The 21,652-nt window shown below is 39.0% G+C and overlaps 1 protein-coding gene across 5 annotated transcripts in view; it reads right to left on the bottom strand.

The window, feature by feature from the left end:
* The window catches only part of pcbp3 (poly(rC) binding protein 3), a 101,504-nt gene that overhangs the window by 40,311 nt on the left and 39,541 nt on the right, over nt 1–21,652 (bottom strand). For 4 of the 5 annotated variants that reach the window (XM_085384550.1, XM_085384547.1, XM_085384549.1 and 1 more), the window contains exons 2-5: nt 13,996–14,057; nt 13,773–13,839; nt 11,675–11,780; nt 11,186–11,307 (exon numbers count right to left, since the gene is read on the bottom strand). The gene's annotated coding sequence lies outside the window, so the exon portion shown is untranslated. Of the gene's footprint in view, nt 1–11,185; nt 11,308–11,635; nt 11,781–13,772; nt 13,840–13,995; nt 14,058–21,652 lie in introns of all 5 variants that reach the window. The other variant, XM_085384546.1, reaches the window with a different exon arrangement.

Raw genomic sequence — 21,652 nt, forward strand, 5'->3', positions numbered from 1 at the left:
GACGGAAATGACACAGGTCGAATCGTCTTACGTTTCACACATTCGTAGTACAGGAACGTGGCGTTTTCCGTGTGGATGAAAACGATAATGTGGACGCGGAGCGTTTTTAGAAGAAAACGCCATCTTTAAAGTTATCCGGATTAGTGTAGACGTAGCCTTATTTTACAAACCCACTTTTCTACCCTAGGCTACTTTTGTGCTTACATTTGACTATTGAATATTTGTTATATCACTGTGTCACTACTATTCCACTATAATGTTACCGCTGGGGGCAGTTGATTCACATCTTGCATTAGGTAGTCTGTATATTGCTCATTAAAAAAGTTAGCACAGCAGGAATGAAAAGGGCATTATGGGTAGTTTATGGTGAAGCTTGCAGCTCTGCACACACACAGAACAGACTGTGAAGAGTCGGCAACACAGCAAAGACAGTGATCCCATGTGGAGAGAAAGGAAATGTTTTTAACCCTCAGCCATAAAAGCCAGATGGGGTATTGTTGTCACCCTGAAGGGTGGGCGGCATAGACACCAAAGTTTGTAACTCGAGAATGAGGTAACATAGGATTTAGAAAATTCGTATCACTGCATCTACTAAAATATCTTTAGTTTGAATCCCAGGGACCAGAGGGTCAGTGGTCACGTTTTCTGAAAATCTTGTGAACGTGGTAACTCTAGAAGGACTTAACCGGGTACTTCCAAATTAATCTGCTAGGAGTCTGAGAGGTACTTGTAGCACTGGTGGGTGCCAGTATTTTTTTTTTTTTTTTTTTTTTTTTTTAGAGTTGACAAAACTCGTGATTGTTACTGTAACTGCTTTCAAAACCTGATACCTGCAGCATTCAGATGTGTGTCTAAAGCAGGGCATGAGGTGCAAGTCATTATTTTGCAGTTTTGCTCTGGGGGAGGGGCTATAGGACACTTTTGTCAGTCTTAAACCATTTCCCCCCTAATGATGCTTTAGGTAAAAAAAAAAAAAAAATTATATTAACATATTTTGAACCAATACACCATCCCTCATAGCAACCTGCTTCTAACATGGTGTAAGTTGCATGGTCCCCACCCCACCCCAAGGACCTCCCAGGTTCAAGCTATTATCTTTCCTAATATGGTGACAGTATCAAACTGAACCTTGACCTTTTCTGAAGAGAATGAAAAGGTCAAATGAGGTAATAGTCACTGTGAGATATATATTGTTTTTCACATGTTCACACAAAACATCCATCTTCACTAGGAACTCTTGTGAAAGCCTGTCAGAAAGGTAGAGTAACAGAAGAGAAGCCACAGTGAGGTCATCTTAATCTTGAGTATATCATTTCCTCTTGCACATTAGATTATTCTTGCTTAACTGCAATTTCATTTATTAAATGTAAAATGGGTTTACAATTAAGTAAACTCAACAGGTGGGATATATATTTCAGTAGATAACAAATGACTTGGCATGGTCTGTAATTTCATTTCCAGTAAAACATTTTTCTTCATGACCGTGAGATGAATTGCAGAAATCAAGCGGTTTAGTTTACAAATTAAAACACGATGATGGATAACACCAGTTCCCGAGATCAAACTAAAATGACTTCCCACAGAGTTTTTCAGTAAAAATGCCCACAGCATTGTTTGAACACTCACATCCTGCCTACAGAAACCAGATATCCATTAAATATTACGTCAGGATATATCGAATACTGTATAACAGTTGGGGATGAAAACCTGCTTGGTGGCACTTTTAAACAAGAATAAACAAGAATAAGATGAAACTTTTCGTAATTACCTTGTTTTTTTTGCTGATTTTTATTTATTTTTTGTTCATTAAAGTACCACAGTCTGATCTTATCTTAATCTAAATCACAAGCACAAACAAACATAATCTAAATTTATCAAGACATAAGAGAGCAAGCACATGTTGCCGGTGCTGGTGGGAGAGAACCTCTTGGATTTATTAACAGCAGCGACTTTGACTATTTCAGTAGCTGCAGATCAGACCTAAACAACATCCAGGATACATTTTGAACTGACTGTTCTTTCTCCCAGAACAGCTTCATCAGATTTATATTCTTAAGTTTAGGTCACTCATCACCCCTCACTTTTTAGCTAACAGTTTATCGCCAGTGGAGATTCCAGGCTCCATCATTGAGCGTAATCCTTTTCTCCCACTCGTAGCTGTTTCAGCCTCTTATCTCAGAGTCTCGTTGCTAATAATAATTTAGCCTGTCATTGCTACAAACTGGCAAATCCCACCGTCTGTGGTCACCACATCAGTGCTGGTCTCGTCCCATCTGTCTTGCCTCTTTACATACATTAGTGTTTCTCCAAAACAAAAAAGTTTGATCAGCCAAAAAAACCAAACCTCAAAAGCAGTGATTAAAAATTGTTTTACATAATTATTATTAGTGTTATAATTTATCTGTTGTTCTTTTTATTTTGAGAGAGGAGTGGCTTCCTTTGTGGTATTCTGCAACTGTCTGGCCAGTTTAACATATAACCATAATCATGTCTCCTGATGTTCCTTAGGTATGGGTGGATTTCTATTTGGCACTGGAGTCACCTTGCCTGGCCTCAGTGCTCCATTTCTAGACTCTTTAAGTTTTTAATGTGAAAACTTTAAAAAATCTAATGTGCAGCAGCACATTCAGCAGCTCTTTCAATAGTCACATGGTTTGATCCACAGATCTTAATGTAATATGTCTAAGTTTGTTGCTATGATCAGTGGAAGTAAGCTGACATAGACGTTCTTGTGCCACGGTGTTCTCGGATATATCACTTAAATAATATTTATCCCTCAAATCTCATACTGCAAGCTGCAGTGTGAGTTTTGCAGCTTGGGTTACTTTAGTATGAAATAAACAAGCGGTGACTCGATTTGTTTGGCTTCACTTCCGCTCAAATCAGTCAATGAGAACAAATGACAAGTTCCCTAAAGCTATGGCTGAACTTCCTAAGCTCTCCATTCAGAAAGAAATTCTGTGTCCTTCATCCTTCAGCAATTCAAAGGTTACAGATGGCATCTGCTTTTTTGTGTGTGTGTGTGTTTGTTATTTTCTTCAGTGTACTAATGACACATTCCTTAACTGATGGCATGTTTGTTTATTGCTCATGGGAATACACTAATGAGCTTTAACTAGCGTTTATTGCTTCTCTCAGGAACGGTATTGATCACTTTCACTGGTTCATAACGGCACATGTTTAGTTTTTTAGTGGGTTTGCATTTTTGCTGTTGCACTTATTAAAAGTCATGCAGTGTTTTTTAATAAGCACTGCATGACTGAAAGCTGCTGTCGAAATAGCTTTCACTTTTATACTGTCAGGCCATCAGAAGCAGAGGCCTTCTTGTGATACAAAAAAATGTTGCTTTTGGTGTGTGTACAGAGCTTCCCCTGCCTCTTTTCAATATGCATTTTAAAGATATGTTGGCAGCTGCTGCTTGCAGGCAGTGAGTAAATGTTTGAAAATGACTAACTTTGAGAAACATGTCACATTTGGTTTCCCAGTCTGACTACTCTCTGCTGCCTTATATCAAAGGAACTGACCACAATGACGAAGAAAATGAGAAATATAGTTTTCTCTGGATGCAGTACAGGGTGGCAGTGATTGATGCATATTTAAATACTTGTTTTTATTTCATTAAGTTGCTCAGGCATATGTAACCCTGGCATCAGAATTTGATCTGGGGAACTGAGTGATAATGGGTGGGTCATCATGAGGATGGCATCCTTTCATTAAAACACATTTTGATGTTCACTCAGATGTGGCCATGGCATGCAGCTGTGAAGCTGTAAATAGTCAGGAAAAAGGTGAATGGAAACCGCCTGCCCGTGAGCTTTTTGTTTAATTAAAACAGGCCATGACGTAGAGTCTGCAGATATACTCTCTGATATGAAGTCCAAATGAGATGTTTCTGGCTTTAGAGACACAAGTGATTATAAATGCTTGATAAGAAATAGCTATACTGGTCAGACAGCACTCTAAAATCTCAGCCCCTATCCCGATGCTTCTGCTTGTTATTTAAATTGGCAAAGAATTAAGAGCAGCACACAAATACACAGTATGACTGATGTTCATCACAACACCCATATCCATTGTTTTCCACATAGGCCCACACTGGCAGCGTTTTGATGCACGTCAGCTGTCATGAAAAGGCTGCATTTTTTTTTCCTACTCCCAAATTGTCATATCTTGCACCTTTAAATACTTTTGTGTTTGACACACCCAGTCTGAGCTGTGTGCGTCATTTACTGACGCACAAGCTTATTATGTGGGCTGAACTTTAGTCTAATTGGAATCAAAAGCAGTCTGTAAGCACAAGTAAACAAATCAGTTTATGAACATATTAAATTTAAAATGAAGAGATATTCATTAAAAAGGATGCTAAATTATAAAGTATCACAACCACATCAGTAATATTTGTTCTGTTAACAGATCCCTAGAGAACTACTTTTTCGAAATTTAAATAAATACCCTTTTAATCTGTGAACTAGGCTTATTTCTGACTGAAACTATCGCCCTGTGTTGATCTCTTCAGTGTAGAGCTGGGCGATAGAACGATAACGATATGTATCGCGATATAACTTTTACTCGATAGAGAAATTAAGCTATCGCGATAGACCTCGCCGCTCTTGTCCTCAAAAAAAAAAAAAAAAAAAAAAAAAGGTCAGCCAATCCAAATTAAGTAGCGCAGAGCCGAACCAATCACAGCCGCAGCGTCACGTCGCGTGACTTGTTACGTACAGCACAAGTGCCAAGCCGCACGTGTGTTTGTTTGGGAAGCAGCCAGCGGGTAATGGAGCCAGCGCGTAATGGAGGAAATGAGTGTGCCGACTAGAAAAATCAACCGAGCGTGACCGAAGAGAAAACAGATGATGGTTCCAATGCCGGAGAGATTGTCAAACGGAAGAGCCATAGAAGTTCCGTAGTGTGAAGGTATTTCGGCTATTTCAAGTCTGACAAAAAACAGAGTAGCGTGCACTGTAAATGTGCCGAAAGCAAGTCTGGAAATACAATAAACTGGTGCATGCGTCACACTGTGCGCCACGTTATTGTTTCGGTGAAATGAATTTCTACAATACTGTTACTGTTAATTCTACTCTCTGCAGTGTTTAAATGCTTACATACACACACAGTTACTGTCCCTCCACACATACGACTCGGTTCTGCTTCTATGCCCCAGCTTTGTTTACTTTTTCCCACCGAGGCTTCTAGACTTCTGATTGGCCAACATTTCTGCACAGTTAGGAATCTAGCGCCACCTGCTGCTTTGGCATGTTCATAGCAGCGTTTTCCTTCATTTCTGCCTTTATGTGTGGACGGGATTATTTTTTAAAACGAAAACGGAAAATCTCCGTTTTCAAAAATACCCGTGTACGTGTGGACGTAGCCTCAGTCTCTGACTGGAAGCGCTAATTCGTCATTCGGCTTTTGTCAGACTAAAGTAACTGTTAAAACTGTTTGAAAAGCTAAGCTATACAACAAGGAGAGATTGAGAATTTCCTTTTAGTTCTCAGTTTATTTGATATTGACAAAAGTTAGTCAGTTTTGTCTGTTCTTCTGTAAAACAAAGTAAGATTTATTTTTAGAATTAATATTTTGTTTCTAAGTGGAATTGACAATTTAGTCTGTTTTGTTTGTTCTATTTTGAAACTTAAACGCTTTAGCGGCTGCCTTTTGTGTAGTTTGCAATATTTGCCTTTATTTATCTGAAAAACTCTCATGTTCCTTAAGTACATCTACCCTGTTGAACTTATTATGGGAAATAAATATTTAAATAAAAACAAGCTGCTGATTCTTTCACATTTTACTTGTGAGCAACGGCACATTTAAATCTTACAAATATAGTTATTTGGCTTATATCGTGATAGATATCGTTATCGCCTGAAATGAAAAAAACATATCATGATATGAAAAAATCTCATATCGCCCAGCTCTACTTCAGTGGGAATTTGACTGAATTAAAAGCCTTAAAAGTGGGTAGGGTTTATCAGCATGTTTCTCCTCTTTTGAACTGAAGACATGCAAAACCTTAGTAGTCCTGTGAAAAAATGTTTTCACACCTATAGTTCCTTTACTCTGGTCAAAATCAGTTGATGAGTTTACAAACTTGTAGGTTTGCCTTCACATAGAAAAACAAATCCAAGTGAACTCCAAGAAAACCAGAATGCATCATTACAAACTGTGTGAGAATGTTCAGTCTGCTCATTGGGCAGATGTGTGTGGGGCGGGAGCAACAAAAGTAAGTACAGAAGAAGGTGCTGCGTTCTGGATTATTTGTGAACACAGAGAATTTACATTCATTTCACAGCTAGTTCCTGGCCTGTACTCACTTGTGCAGATCTACAGTACATTCCTGCATTGAGAATATAAAGCATACGTGGCTACATAATGTTTTGGGGTTGTTTTTTTTTTTTTTTAGCTCAAACTGATAACATACATCTGGTAGTTGGTTTGAATCACGCTCACACCATAAACAAAGCATTTTGGCTGCACCGAGGGGAGAAAAGAAACCACAGTTTAATTTAAATAGACTAAAGACAACTTTGAAAACCCCATCATTTAGTAGTTTGTAGAATCAACTTTGACCTGCTCTTGCTTTGCTTATTTGTTCGTTAATGCATGGCTCAGTTAAGGTCCAGCTACAGCATCTTTATCAGGCTGACGACTGACTGGGTCATTTTTGTTTTAGTCATTCTGTGGTACACCAGACAACTCCACCTTGCTCTCGTTTGGCCCAAAGCACATTGTTCCAGACATCTTGCAGTTTGTTCAGATGCAACCATGCAGCGATGGTGCCATGTTCTTTTTAGCAGGAAGAGGCTTCCTCTCCTTCACAAGCAGTTTAAAAATGAGAATTGTTTTAGAATACAAAAAATTAAGTCAGATTAAATAACACAGAAGAGGTCATTAAGTACAAAGCTAAATAGCATACAATAAAAAGTAAAAAGTTGAATGTAATGGAATAAGGATGCTTCATAAAGTAAAATATTATAGTAAATTTAAAAAAAATATATATATATATATATATACTAAAGGTAATTAAAATCTCTGATATACTCTTTTCAGTTAAATGTAGTGTAACTGAGTAATTAATTCAGTTTTTGTTTACATTTTAAAGAACATCCCAGCATTTTTAGAAATGGTGTGTATAACTCGCTGCAAGCCTTAGTGTTTCAGTTTGATGTGCTGCACTTATTGGAATGAACTCTTTCTATCGCTGTTAGTCATGAGATAGCCTTTTGTCAGAATTACTCAGCATACCATCAGTTCCAACAGAGATCCTACTGTACTCAGTATAGTGCTCTTTTTTTGAGACAAGCCTCTAATTATCCTCATTATTGACAAAGTCAACACTGCAGCAATTATTGAAAGAACAGAACGTAACATGCACATAAAGTCAATTTTAGTTAGTTTGTTAATGCTTGATCATTAGGGCCACAAAATAACACAAGGTACTGTCTGCATTAGGCAAAGTAGTTGCATTCACAAAAGCTAAACAGCATCTAATGTACTTTATGTTTTTCAATTTTTCCACACAGGATTTTTTAGTTATGATTTTTACATTGATTACTGTATGAATAGTTTAGCCTGTTCAGTTTAGTTTGTGAAAGAGAAATTGTCTGAACTATATGTATATGTATGAATACCCTAGCGTGTTTTTGTGTATTTATGAATTATGCTATGGTTAGAAATAGCAGTTTTCTTCCCCTACAGAGTTATGAAAAGAATGCCGGTATCTCCTGACTTAGTCCTATCAGTACAGAGCAGTTCTCTGTAGAGGGAGCCGGCTTAGATATTTTTTCTTGAAGCTTTGCTGCCAGTATTAAAGTGTCAAAACACACATACATGTGTATGCAGTGACATGTATAAAAAGCTCAAAGGACTTGAATACAGACAGGCAGACGGTCAGACAAATATAAAATATATCAGTGAAGGAAAAACCTGAAAGGAATTGCACACATTTATTCCTTTTCCTCCTTGTTGCTTTCAAAACAGCTGAAGGTGGCCATTATCAGTCACAGCAACTATAATATGTGGCCATTATGGTCTGCCGCATTTAGTTGGTGCCTCAGTATTGTTTACATTCGCCACACAATAGCTTTGTATTTTTATATTGACTGTATGTATTGGAAAAGCAGCTGAGAAGGAACAATGAGGGAAATGTTTCGATAACATAACATTCAATAACTCTACCACATGGGTGTTTGAACTGTAAATTTACTTCAGTTATATAGGATTACGTGTAGAAATGCATTGAATAGCTTTAGGAAATAAACAATCGCCGGAAGCGCATCAGGGTAGTTTGTAAGATGAAGTCAAATGCAGGAAGACCAATATCAGCTAATTGGGAATAAGGGGTATTCTGCATCTGTACCATCAAAGTAAATGAATTTGTAGTTATTGTTGTTGGGGCAGATTTAATTAACTCTACATTGGAGTCACGTGGATAAGTGGCTTTTATGTGTCTGCCTCTTTGAAAGTCCACATTTCAAGACTGAATGTCTCAAAACTAATTAGACTGTTTGGTTACTGACTTCACCAAATACTGCCTTAAGCCAAGACCTAGCAGGTGTATCCTTGACAGTTCATGGATTCACTGAACCATGAAGACTACATGACTCTATACAGTCTACGCAGCTGTGATGCCTACGCAGCTGTGATGCCTACTCAGCTACATGTAAATGGACTGATTCTTATATAGTGCTTTGAGTACTCCAGGAGAGTAGAAAAGCGCTTAAGACAACATGTCCCATTCACCAATTCACACAAGCACTTCTATAATTATTCTATGTGTGATAATCCATTGTTGACCAATGCATTGTTGCCACTCTACTACAACTACATTTTTGTCACCAGTTAGCGGCAAATTCACCTCATAAACTAGACAATCAAGAATCTATTGTAGAGTTTGATTTAGGGCTAATGATTTCTGTAATTTAAACCATTTCTACACTGTTTGTCTATTAGGACATTATAGCTAATATTGCAAATTCCAAATGTATTACCATATTGATGCTGCTGGAGTGTATTTTGTCTTAATGTTGGGTCATTCGAATAAGGGAAGCTGTTTAAGTGAAAAAAAAAAAACCTGTTAGCAAGTTTCAGTTTCACAAGTTGGCCAAAATAAAACAAATGTACTTCTAATTTTGCTTTCTGTGAGTGTAGACCATCTCATTTAGGTAAAATGTGAAAGCTGAGATAATCTGCCTTTAGGCCATTAACTACAAATCTTAATTAAATCAGTTAGATAAAAACATCTAAACTCTGAACTTTCCCTGTAAACTTTAAGCACTATGTTTTTCCTTATGGCTGTTCTTGTGGCTTTGTATTAGTGTCGACTTGTCGTTGTTGTGCCGTTTTCAAAAATGTCGGTCATTCCTTTCTTTGGCAGCCACTGACCACTTCTATGTTGGCAGAAAGTGTTAAAGCATTAGAGGCTAAGTTTCCCCTTCAGGAATTCTACCTCACACTAAACACTAAATAAAATCTAGACAAAGAACGTTTACTTGTAGTAGACATAAGTAAATAGATGTTACATTGACTGCTTGCTACACATGAGCTATTCGCTTAATTTTTTAGCCATCTTGTTGCCCTCTCAAAGAATGCCCTCCCAAGAGGAAATAATTACATCTCTGGTGAATTACAGAAACTCTTGCATCTGGGAACTGATTCCTTGGTTGAGGAGAATGATTTGGAAAAAGGTCTTTTTTTTTTTTTTCACATGCTGTCATTGTAGAGACTGTTGGATTGGTTTCAGTCAAGCAACTGTATATATAAAGCTTAAAAGAGGCAATTGGCGTGGTTTGCTACTACAAGATTGGAGCTATATTCTGTTCTGATAATTTCTTCCTCAGGACACAATCCCGGTACTTCTGTGGCGTCTTGTTTGCTTTTCATAAGTTATTCCAGACAATTGAGATCAGAGCAAATGTGTCTGAGTGGGTCACCCAGATATGAGGGTTCAGTAGTGTAAAACTGTTTACCATTGTCATAATTCATCAGACTGTTGCTCATTATTTAACATGGAAATATGAGCTTGATATGAAGTTTTGACTAAAAGTTTTCACTATGCGCTCATAATATATTCAGATTTACAAATCTGTTGCTTCGCAACCCTACCTGCACTAATCATATTCTTCAATAATCAAGTAACATGTTGCTGAATTGCACTGTGCAGAAGGTTACGCAAAAACAAGGTCAGTTTAGGCTAATGTTAGCTGCAGAGACAGTACAAAAGATGCACAAAGTCACCTTGGCTTCACCCACTGGTTTATGAAGTTTTGTCTTTGAAGCCTTGATATGACTGTTTTAAACTGAATGTGATGAGCAAGGGGTGTAACTCCCAGTGCAACTGCAGGCTCAAGTCATTAGCCAGTAAGCATACCCCTGATGATCGTCCTTCCTGTTAGAATGACCAAATATCACAAAAATAGGCTTCATGTTTTATTCAGTGTGGCATGAAATGACTGAGTGAACCTATAACCTCATCAGGAAAGTGTCTGATGAGGTTATGACTGAGGTCCCGTTTGCAGTAGACTTTGATAGAAGTAGGAATCTTTTTTGCATCCACAGGTATCGCCCCTTGTGGCCAGTGAAAAGAACGCAGGTTTAAGGCAGTTTGATGTTGGCTTCACTTCTCAAACTGTGTCCATCTTTTATTCTGTCTGTGGATAGCAGTGGCACAACAACACCCTTCCTTCCTAGCAGGTTAGGATCTACACATTTGTGCATTGTTCTGGTTGAGAGCCAATTTACGTTTATACGGTCTATACACAAACAGATTGAAGTACTGCAGAGCTGCCCTGCGCCACACAGCTTTTTTTCTTCTCTTCCCATTATGTAGAGAGAGAGGAAACCAACAGTGAACTGGCAATTAAAATGTGTATATTATGAATTATTAGTTAAACTGGAGAGTATGTCTGGTTCTAGTTAGTTAGGGTTATGTTTTAATTGTTTAGTTGACCAGTGCTTTTGCTTATTGCTCTTGATTTCAAATAAACAAAATCATGTCATTGGAAGATGAGACTATTTAAAAATCATTGACACCATCGGCGTCCTCTTCATCATCAGCCTTCCTTCATCAACTGTTGTCCTTTCCAAAACTTCAAAGCAAGGACGCCTGCTTACTAAAATGTTTCAGTAATGAAATGGAGTAAATCCCATCAGTTTAACCTTGAATGATCAAATGAGTGGTGTTACTCACCAGAGTTGCCCTGCGTGGTGTGTTCGCAGTGCATATAGGACACCAGAGCAATGTGGTCTCACACAGACACGGATCAGTTCATCAGCCTTTGGATTTCCCTTCAGGTTGATAACCAGTCCATGCTAAAACAATAAAATTAATAAAAAAAAAAGCTTTATCAGCTTTTCTTTGTAGCTGTGCTTTAAACAGTTTGAATACATTTTAATGCACGAGACATAGCAGCACTAATCTGCTCTTTTCACATATTTTTATAATTACGTACTTTAAATTGGTAGCTCGCTTCAAATCGCGTTTGTTATTGCATTGCAGTATAGATTATCAATAAATGAGCAGATTTTCTTGATAAAACCTGTGCTTCTGCACTGGATCAATTCCTTTTGAAGCAAACTAAACCTCTCCCACCACAGATTTTCAATCAGAATAGACAAGCCCATCAGTCAAGTTACTCACAGTGTGTGCAAGAAATAACAATGAGAAGGTGTGTCTGACCAAAGAGGGATCCCAAAAGTCTCCAAGGCTTTTTCTTCCAGGTCATGTGACCTGTGGCTATCAGCCTTTCAGCAGAATGAGGTGACTGGACGTCTGGCTGATGGACCTAAACAGATCATATGAGAGCGTGGCCATGTTTAAATTATTGCATGTTGGCTGAATTATGAGGCTTTTACTAGTTTTAAGATTTTATAAACTTGTCGGAACATGCAAATTAGATATAGACACATAAATATTGATCCTTTATTTAACAGTTTTCCTGCAGCTACTGTTCACACTGATTTTGTAGGGTAATTTTTGTGGTGCTTAATTTTGATCATATAGTTGTTAGTAGTCTCTTTCTTTAAGAATAGAAGTCTGCTAATAATTGGCCTGTAAGGGGCAATTGATGAATATAGCCACAAGGTGGTGCCTTGTTCCTCTGCTGCACACTCACCCATCTGCAAATATCAGATGCAAATATCAGCAATCAATGGTTGTCTGATGGTCTTACTTACTAAGTTTATCATCTGTAATCTGCAAAAAAGATATTGTTTATTAGGTCTACAATAATCCAACGGGATAAGTTTCCCCTTCCTTCTTCCTGCTTTTAAAAAATCATTAGTTGTATTAACAACTGATGATTTTATGTCAGTGCCTATCAATTTGTAATCAGCAGTGGGGATTTTCATTTGAAAATGTATATTTGCCCAGCTGTGCTACTATCATATTTTTTTATTGTGCTGTCACTGTCACAAATATAACTTCTGCTAACTCTGTGAGATCGATCCTCTTTCTAACACCAGTCAACACATCTAGGAGAGAATAGAAGCTCTCCAGCCTGGAAATAAAAGTTGTCAGACACTTTCAAATGCATACCTACACTTTTCTCGTACTGAGGCGTAATCATCTTTGACAATGTATTACTTATGGCTGCATGGCTGGATGTGTGAAAGACATTCTCATAGTAACCATTTGAACTGAAAAACCTTTAAATTAAAATGACTGACATGCTTCCCATGGCCTCTGTAAATCTGTGGCTAAGGCTAATGTGACCTCCATAACCAAGGGTCCTTGTTCAGGAAGGTCCTTTCAGCCATGTAAGCATGATTGGTGGCCACATAATTAACCCTCCTGCCATCCTTTAAAAAACTCACACACATCACCCTAGGGACCATTCTCAGCCACGCCATAAAAAGACCATATATCCATATTTTATTCCACTTTAAATTAGCCAACCTTGTAAAACTACTTCTCCCTGAAATATTCATGTAAAGTTTTAATTATATTTTCGTTGTTTTAACCCTTCAAATCCCAGTGTTATTACATGAGCGCCCTGTGTTATAAGCCCCAAAAACCAAAAAACGAAACTAAATATTTCCACAAAAAACCAGTTGAAGTAATATGTGATTGTCATTATAAGTAGGCCTTTAGATGGACCAAAGATTGGCACCAACATACATTTTGACCTGCCATTATTTTTTTTGCATTTTTTTTGCAATTTAAAAATTAAAACTTCAAGGCCCTGAGTCTTCATTGACATCCAAGAAAAGAAGAAAAAATAAAATCATATGATGATAATTTGGGGTTGAAAAATAGCGTTTATAATGGAAGTCAATGGGCAGAAAATGGTCCCCAGGGTGATGGGTGTGGGGATTTCTGCTGCTCAGCCATTTTAGGCTGATTTAAGGAATTCACACTGGAATATTAACATTGACAGGTAAAAACTATCCTGTGGCAAGTTTGGTTATATTCCACTGAACACAGTGGAAATGGCAGCCATTTAACACATAGCAGTGGCACAAAAAGGTCCCAAGAAGGCAGGAAGGTTAAAGACATTTCTATGTGTTACTTTACAGTTAGTTCAATAAGCAAACATTTATTTTATGCTCGAGTAAATTAAGTTTCAAAATTGAGCTTGTGGAGGAAGGCCGAAAACTCTTTGTGGATATTTTTTTTCCCCCAAAGCAAAGGTTACTCCTTTGGTTTTCCAAAAATGCAAGTCAGGTGCAAAGAGGAGAAAAGTGATTCATTAGGAGGGGATTGTGATTGAGGCCGTGGAAAAGATGTGAATTTGCTCTGTGTGTTTAGATAAATCAAATTTGGTACAAGCACTTACTTTGCTGCGCCTGGTCAGCAGAAGCTTATTTAGATCAAATTAAGCGTGGCAGCTGGGTTAAGTGGATCTGTGGAAGAAAGAAAAATACTGCTGTAAGGGTGATGTGTAATATCTAAAAGCACATCGTTCACTCCATGATGATTTCTATGTTATCAAACTGCATGAACTGCAAGCTTTAAAGGGTTTCAACTTTAAAAATGAAAATGTGCTTAATGTTTCTTACATTGTGCGGTTGAGATGTTCACAGACAGCACTCCGAGAGAGGAGAGGACCCGAGTGGAATCCCTGGGGGGGGAAAAAGGATTCATTTATTAATTGCAGTATCAGTGTGTCTTGGGTTTTGTACGATAACAGCTCCCTGTGTCACCATCTGCCCACATCCCACTTAGCAGAGTGGGCACATGGGCTCATTCAGGCGCAGCCACACCCAGCTGAACGACACACACACACACACACACACACACACACACACACACACACACACACACACACACACACACACACAGGGCAAAGGAGCTCCTGTATTGATGGCCAAGCCTCTTCTCTTTAGAAGGGAGTCACCGCCCTCTGCTGGCGCTCCATGTGCCATACACCACCCATTTTAAAGATATTTAGAACAATAGAAAAGGAGCCATAAAGAGGACAATTGGATAATTGTTTCCATAATTGATTGTTATATAATGCATATCTCACACACACACACACACACACACACACACACACACACACACACACACACACACACACACACACACACACAAACATTGTACAGTCCAAAATGCACATTTGTAACCTGTGCTTAGATTAAAAAATTAGTTAATGTTAAATTAATTAAAATTGATAATTAATTAATTTTTATTAATCTAAAAGGTTCTAGCTAAAAAGAAGGCAAGGGCACGCACTCAGGTGGACAAGGTGAATGCACAGAACACCTGCCATGCTCGACACACACTTCCACACTGGCGAAGAAAACTCAGAAATCTTCTTGAGGAATGTTAAGACGACTAATCCCGTGTCAGGGAGCTATAGAAAGCGTGCTAACTGGAAAAATCACAAATTGGTATGGGAATATGCGCCGCCCAGTATGGGAAGGCTTTGCCTCAGGTGGTTAAAACCATCCAGTACATCACCAGCACCCATTTGCTTTTACATGATTTGATTCACATGAAATTCCAAACGTCCAGACTATGTTTGTTTAAGTTAAAAAAACATATTTCAAAGTAATCTGGTCAGTTTTAAATGTGACTCATGCACATTTCCATTTGAATATTTATATTCTTGGACTTTGGTCTGTGACTCATGCAAAGCTACTGTAGTATCTGGTGATTTGCGATCTTCATTTGCCTTATAATGATGCTAGAGATACACCAATCCAGCCATTACCATTTCTGAGCTGATACAGACACAGGGGTTAACGGATCTGCCGACGCAGAGTACTGATCCTGTACCAGTGCTAAATTAATCTGTAATGTACACTGCGAGGACGAGACTCGCATATACTATCACATCCAGTTTTTTGAATCAGGACCTGACAGAAATCTGATCCAAATATTGGACTGGTACATCTCTACTTGATGCAGCCCCTCATTTTATTGACTGTCTGAAATGTCCCCCTATAAGTCCACCCTAAGCTTTAAGTCGATGTTCCTCTTGTTGGTTGTCTCTCATTAAAAAAAAAAAAAGAAAAGAAAAAAAAAAAAACGAAAAATGAAAGATTGTAAATGCCAGTGAGTTAAACGTCAGTGCTGACACCCATAGCTGTATGGCTGACATGGCTATATTAGGGATATCACCTGAACATGACATCACACAGATCCAAGGCTGGAAAGAAGCTGTTTGAAATAGAGCGTTTATAGCAGTCTCTGATATAAACCACAGAAGAACCTGAACTTTATTATAGATTATCCCACAAACGTGCAGGTGAAAATGCAAATATCTTAAACAGTCATTCAGATTGAACCCCTGAACAACAGAGCAGGTAACGTCAATTTGCTTAATACTGTAAGAATAACATGCCATAGGAGACAATGTTAGGCACCCAGATTAAGTATTATGGTAACATATGCAAGTCCATTAGAATTTTAATAGTTTTTAATGGCTATATTTAATGTATGCTATGCTTGCATGTATATGTGAGCAAAAGATAGAAAGGGTGCAAAAGAGAGTACGAAATCTTACAATATACAGCGAATACACACTCACACACACTCACGTACACACACCCACTAATCTCATCCTCAGAAGCGGGATGGCGATCTGATCTTCCATTAGCTTTAGCTCTGCACTTAGGGGTGGGTGAGGGGTGCTGAGGTCCCCAGAGGTGAAACTCTATTAGCACGCAGCATGAAAGTCAATGAAAAGGACCCCAGTGTGCTCCAGTCCCCCGAGAATATTAATGTTTAATGATATCTAAAAAGGCTAATTCCCCCACCTCTCGCTTCTGCTCTTATCCTCTCATTAAATATCCTCACAATATCATCACCTCCTCAGATTAGAGCACTGACCCTGTCTACTGAAGGACTCACCCTTCACTGATGGTAAATGCATCCTTCTCTCATACACACACATGACATGAATGAAATTAATGTGCCGTTTAAGATGTGTTTAAGGGGAGACCATATGAAATATGGAGGTGTTAAAAAGTGACTCATATGCAGGAAAAGCTGTGAGTGTTTAAATCAAAAGAGTAGGAAGGAAACTACATCTTGTGTTTCAGCGCTATCTGTGACATGTGTTATGTAAAACCAGCAAACTTAGACAGGCTTTTTGCTTAATTTGTTAATTGTTTGTTTAATAAAATCCCCATTAGCTGTGTCTTAAAGCAAAGTTGTTGTTCCCGTGATACATGTGTATAAATACTATTACTAAATACTGAATAGCTGAGCTCAGAGAGCTGTTAAACAAGGTGACCCAACGTAGTCAGCGAACGAGTGAATTGTTTCAGACTATTTTGGGTTACAAGTTTGAGATTAGGCCAGGTTATATGAAGTATTTGTAACAAGGAAGTTGTGAATAAAGAGTGTAAAATTCACAGTGGATCTCTGTTCAGTCCCCTGATGTTTCATCTGGTCTTCTAGGAATAAAAGAAACAAGAAAGAAAGTACTTACTAATTTTGTGATTCAATTAAAAGCTAATTTACTTTTAGACTAATCATTTAGTTTAAAAGTAAGGTCACTCAGAGCATGGCTACTGTTAACACTGAGGCAGCAGCATCTGTCTATGTTTGTAGGTTAGCAGCCACTTAGCTGTAGTGAATGAGTTTGTAGTGAATGGTCCTTACGTGGAAGCAAGATGGCGCCGGTGTGCATGGCTGACCGTCTCCGACCACGTCTTCGCCACGTCTTCGCCTTGGCGTTGTACTTCTCGTTGTTCTCGTTTTATCTTTGGTTTTATGTTCTCTAGGTGATTGTACACTAATAACTTATGACAGAGACACGCTCCTGAATCTTCGGTTTTCCTGTTCTCAACGACCTGACTGCCTTGGGACCGCCGGTGCCGCTATCCCCCTGATGCCTGTCTCCCCTACCTATGTGACCTATCCTCCTCTTCCCATGCTCCGTAGGAAACGCTTCAGGAAACGGGGTAGGAGGAGCGGCGTCCGTGTCCGCGTTAAGGCTTATATCAGAGCCATGGCTATGGACTTCCCTTCTACAAGCCGTGAGCTATCCTGTTTCTTCCACTATCTCAGCAGCCACTCTGCGGCTAGATTGCTAACCCACCGTTGGATTTGCTCCGTCGGCCTTCAAACCTACCCTGCTCGCCCAGTGGCTTACCACTCTGCCCGATTTTGGATAACACCGCCTGGCCGCGGTGTTCAACATAACAACCTTTGCTCCTTGCGACGGGCTACTACAAAGGTCCTGGCCCCCCGGATTCGGATGGCCTTATTTAATGTCAGGTCTCTTTCTAATAAGGCCTTCCTCCTAAATGACTTTTTTCGCACCTCGGGACTGGATGTCCTATTTCTAACGGAGACCTGGACTTCTCCGGGTGAGTTCATCCCCTTCTCTGAGCTTCTACCTCCTGACTGTGCCTTCTTTAGCTCACCTAGGCTAACTGGTAGAGGTGGTGGCTTAGCCTCGGTTTTCAATAATAAACATGATGCACGGCTGCTATCCTCTCCAACCTATTCCAGTTTTGAAGTTCAGCTATTGGAACTGACGGGCTCTCGGACCACTTTGTGTGTCGTGGTCTATCGTCCGCCTAAATATCATAAGATGTTTATCTCTGAATTTGCTGATTTTTTGGGATCCGTTCTTTTTAAATATGATTCTGTTATTGTTTCTGGAGATTTTAACATTCATGTCTGCTGTATGAATGACCAATTGGCTAAAGACTTTCTTGTGCTGACTGATTCTTTTAATCTTATTCAGTGGGTGAATGAGCCTACCCATGTTCAAGGCCACACCCTTGATTTGGTTTTTTCATTCAATGTGGACATTTGCATTAAGGAAATCAGGAATACTGGTCTCTCTGATCATTCCCCGGTCATCTTCGATGTAGACCTGGGTGATACTGGACAATACCTAAACTCTCCTCTTTATCCTACGCGCACTATTAATGCCAATACTGTGGTCAACTTTACTACGTCTTTTGTTAACTCCCCATTTAGTATGCTGGATTGTTCTTCCCCACACACACTTGAGAACTCTACTAATACTCTTTTTACCACCTGTTCCTCGATTCTTAACATTGTTGCACCCATCAAAATGAAACGCCCTAGAACTTTCTCACAATGCTGGTTAAATGATTCTGTTCGTGCCCTACGACGTATATGTTGGCGTGATGAGAGGAAGTGGAGGGAGTGATAGACTTCAGTCTTCTTATGATATTTTACGTATTAGCCGCTCGAAGTTCCAAACTGCTGCCAGAACGGCTAAAGCGGCTTTTCTCTCTAAAATTATTACCACTAATGGTGATAATCCACGAATTCTATTTAAAATTTTTAACTCTGTGGTGAACCCCCGTCCCTCTATGCCACTGCTGTCTTCCCCGGGTCTTTGTGGAAAATTCTCAAACTATTTTTTAGATAAAGTTTTATCCCTTAGATCTACTCTTCCTCTGGTGACTGATTGTATGTCTACTCCTGATTGTTCGGCCACTTTTTATCAATTTGAACCCGTTTCTCTCTCCACTCTGAAGCGTCTAATTGATAAACTGAACAATACTAACTGTGTACATGATGCTCTCCCATCCCGTATTGTTAAGGATTGTTTCAGTGTAATTGGACCTTGTTTATTGTCCATATTGAACTTCTCCTTGCTTTCTGGCTATGTACCTTCAGCTCTCAAGCATGCCATAATCCAACCTGTTCTAAAAAAAAGGAACCTTGAGCTTAGTGATTTTGCCAATTTTAGGCCAATTTCTAAGCTTCCCTTTCTGGCTAAAATACTTGAGAAGGTGGTTCTGCTCCAACTGCAGACCTACCTTGATGAGAATAATATAAATGATAAATTTCAATCGGCCTTCAAACAACATCACAGCACAGAATCAGCATTGCTTCGTGTTTTCAATGATCTCCTACTAATGGCTGACAATGGACGCCCCTCAGTCTTAGTGCTTTTGGATCTATCATCGGCATTTGACATGGTTGACCATAATATCTTATTAGCGAGACTTGAGCACACTGTAGGCATCAAGGGCGCTGCCCTGGATTGGTTTAAATCCTATCTCTCCAATCGGCTCTCTACGGTACATCTGGCTACATCCTCTTCCTCGGCTGTACCTGTTTGCTGTGGTGTCCCCCAGGGATCTGTGCTGGGCCCTACCCTTTTCTCATTATACTTGCTTCCTTTAAGTGCCATCTTTGAGAAATACCATATTGCTTATCACTATTATGCAGATGATATCCAGCTCTATTTTGAGCTAAACGACGATCTTGCTCTGTCTCTGAATAGCCTCCGAGAATGCATGTCTGAGGCCAAGAAGTGGTTGTTGTCGAATTCTCTTATCCTTAATGAGAAGAAAACCGAGATTATGATTTTTGGTAGTAATGCCCTTCGTGCCAAACTCCGGGATGCCTTTGGTTTTCTTAGTTGTTCTCTCTCTGATACTGTCAGGAATCTGGGTGTCTTATTTGACAGCTCCTTTTCACTTGACAAACAAGTGTCTGCTGTTGTCAGATCTAGTTTTTACCAGCTTCGTCTTATCTCTAAGGCTAGGCGCTATATCCCGCATAAAGATCTCGAAAAGCTCATCCACGCCTTTGTAACGTCGAGGCTAGACTATTGTAATTCACTTTATTGTGGTCTCCACTCTTCCCTTTTACAGAGATTACAGACAGTTCAGAATGCTGCAGCTCGCATTCTAACCAAAACCAGCAAGTTTGCCCACATTACTCCTGTCCTTGCCGATCTGCACTGGTTGCCTGTCAAATATCGTATTCAATTTAAAATTTTGTTGTTTACTTTTAAAATTACTAACAACACTGCACCCAGCTACCTTAAGGACCTTTTAAACCCTTATGCTCCTGCTAGGGCTTTAAGGTCATCGTCACAGTTACTGCTGGCTCAGCCCAGATCTCGACTTAAGACTAGAGGTGATCGATCGTTTGCTCTTGTTGCACCTGTGCTGTGGAACAATCTCCCGATTGGCATCTGGGCATCTGATTCTATTCATTCTTTTAAATCACAGCTTAAAACATATCTTTTTAAACTTGCCTTCTCCACCTTTTAATTGCTGGTTTGTTTGTTTGTTTGTTTGGTTGCTGTGACCTATTGACCTCTTGTATTAATTCCCTCCTATCTTTCTATTGGTGTCTTTTATTATGGTGGTACAGCTTTTATCTTGCTATTACCCATGTGCTGTAGTCATTCTTATTGGTAGCTTTTATCTATGAACATAACTCGTTATTTTTTATTTTTTTTATCCGTTATCAATGTTTGAACCTTTTATTGTTTTATGTAAAGCACTTTGGTATGCCCAAGGCTTTTAAATGTGCTCTATAAATAAAGATTGTTGTTGTTGTTGTTGTTGGTCGTGTTGAATGCTTATATGTCAGTTCATTCGGACACAGCCTGAATGCTGATTTTCATTTCCTAGATCAAAACACTGCTGGAGCTAACTGGTTTTACTTTAAACTTTTCTCAGCTAATACATATATAGGGTAAGGTAAGGGGAGCTATTGATTGTGACGGATAGCTACTGAACCAGTGTGTAGTAGTAATAATCATAATACTTATTACTTGTATGATAAACCAGTAAGTATTTCTAATGCCATAACATTATATTTTAGCAGCATTATCCTTTGTAATCAATAACTAAACAATTACTTGAATGCTGGCAATCACATATTACCTGATAATGCTGTGCCAGGCCTATAATACAGCTGTTTACACTTCTGATAATCTGTCAGGCACTACGGCAGTCAGCCCAGTTGTCAGTAAGTGATGCTCAAAAGCTGCATTGAGATTAAAAGGGTTGTGGTGGCTTTTGAAAACCTTGCCAGTACTTGGCCATAAACAATTCCTCACTTGCCTAGTTGCCTTGTCTGCTGCATTTTTTTTTTAAATGGACCACGAGCATAAAATGTTCTTCTAAAGTCATGTGCTGTATAGTATGAATGTGAACAGTGTGCAGTAAGTAGAACTTAAAAAAACTAAAGTTCACATTAAAGCACCAGCATGTCAAACCAAAGCAAAGCCCACATTGGCCAAACATTAGCCCTGCCAGGGTACATTAACTGGCCTTGATCCAGACCACTGGTGTTGAGCCCCGCCACTTTAATGAGAATTTTAAGCTATGCCAAATAGCTTAACCCCCCAAAACTGACATCTATAATTTTCAGATGTCAATTTTGAGCTAGCTAGACTACAGCTATGTCTGATTTCGTTCAGCCTTATGATTCTCTCTTTGCTTGATTGTGACACTTTGAAGAACA

Source organism: Rhamphochromis longiceps, linkage group LG16, assembly GCF_057381845.1.
Source record: "Rhamphochromis longiceps isolate RC_006_pf linkage group LG16, R_longiceps_female_GT1.1, whole genome shotgun sequence".
Lineage (NCBI taxonomy): Eukaryota > Metazoa > Chordata > Actinopteri > Cichliformes > Cichlidae > Rhamphochromis > Rhamphochromis longiceps.